The 1750-nt window shown below is 45.0% G+C and overlaps 1 pseudogene; it reads right to left on the reverse strand.

Moving 5' to 3' along the window:
* LOC119309727 overlaps positions 1–1260 on the reverse strand; it is a 6330-nt pseudogene extending 5070 nt beyond the window's left edge.
* Between the last annotated feature and the right edge of the window lie 490 nt (positions 1261–1750).

Here is a 1750-nt window from a genome sequence, read left to right on the forward strand (position 1 = left end):
CTACTCATTCAAGCTTAGATCTATAAGCAAGTGGTAGAAGTAGTAGATCTGTGAGTATGTGGTAGCATTAAAGACTATTGATCTATGAGCATGTGACGTTGTGGTAGATAGTGGTGATTCATGGATTGGTAGCATGCTAGGTTTTGCTTGTAGGCTTTAATGATGTTCATGTTGTTTTCAACGTTGGTTTCGATGATACTATGATAGATGTCGCACAAGCTTATGAATCAGACCATGTGTAGTGTGCTAGTTTGCAAGTATCATCAATACGTAGGTTTGGTAGTATGTTGAACTCAATGGTATAGTATGTTGAACTCAGTGGTATGCTTTCAGCACATTAACTATGTTAAACTTTGCGATCCATGTGTACCATGTTTATTGTTCATGTTTAGTAGTCTTTCTTACTGTTCATGTGTACCTTGTTCCACTAGTCCTAATGCTAATGTTGTAGGACATGAGCACCCAAGACTTTCGTAAGGCCATTGTCTAGTCCGAGAACCAAGTTTTGTCGTCCTATATTGAGGACTCCCAGCCTTCGATCGACGAGCACATGCCTCTGAATAAGGATGTGTTCGAGGGGCCTACTACGTAGCCTAGCATTTGTGCTGGTGGCGCCAAATGCTACTTTTGTTGCTGCACATAAGGCAGCCATCAAGGTTGGGAAGGCAAGGGTATCTAGCAAGGGTAAGTCGATGAAATGTCAGTCGTTCTTGTCCAACTTTGTGCTTAACAAGATGTATGAGCTCATATTTGGTTGGGTGAGAACTGACAAGGGCTTCAATAAAATGCATTTAAACTCTATTGTGAAGCAGGCTCTCAAGTTCCCTGGCCAAGAGGTCATCTAGGAACCATGAGTTCATGCCAAAAAAGGGGGCAAGGACAGTTGAATCAAGTATCAACGACAGAATAGGAAACAAATTCAATTTAACTTCATTGCTAACGAGGAGGCAAGTGGTTGGGGTAAGCACATAAACAGCCTTCCTGTCTGCCGTGGTGGATTCATGAACAACAAAAATGCCTGATACGGTGAGCACCCGCATGAGCCATCGTAAGCGGGGAATCTTTGATGGATGGAGCCCGATCTTTGCGGTGAACTCAGAAGGGGTCATAGCCCCACCATAGTGTTGGACGGTGTTAGGGGTTTGCAGTTCCATTGCACATTTGAGTGCCATGTAAGACAAATCCCAATGCATGGTGCCAAAGGTCAACTTGAGCCTCGAGCAAATCCTGAGAGCTATTCTTGGTTTGAGTGGGTGACATTTTGTTGAACTTGCTTTGGTTGGTTATGGGTGGGATTGGACACATGCCTGCTGGTCTATATATGCACAGACTCAACTTGCTAAGGGCACAACGTGGGGCCATGTGTAATAAGTTATTTTTAAGAACGATGAGAAATTTACTTGCCAGGATTTATTTTTTGCAGGAAAAAAATATCAGGCTCTGCTCTTGAATTTTTTCTGTTAGACACCGAAAGTGGAAGACATATTTTTGCCACACCTACTGAAATGGTTGCACATATTTTGCTTCGTAAAAGGGCACCAATAGGCACCGGTGCGCCGGCCCAAACTTTGGGCCGGTCCAACCCTAGGCGTTCGATGCGATGCGTAGAAACCATTAGATCGGAAGCATCCCGTCCCACTCCCGCATCCCCCGCGTGCACGACTCTCTCTTCCCCACCTCATCTCAAATCAGGATACGGCCGACCTTTAAATGCACCAGATTGCTGCCGCTCGCCGGATCGCCGCCCTTC

Source organism: Triticum dicoccoides, chromosome 1B, assembly GCF_002162155.2.
Source record: "Triticum dicoccoides isolate Atlit2015 ecotype Zavitan chromosome 1B, WEW_v2.0, whole genome shotgun sequence".
In the NCBI taxonomy this organism is placed as follows: domain Eukaryota; kingdom Viridiplantae; phylum Streptophyta; class Magnoliopsida; order Poales; family Poaceae; genus Triticum; species Triticum dicoccoides.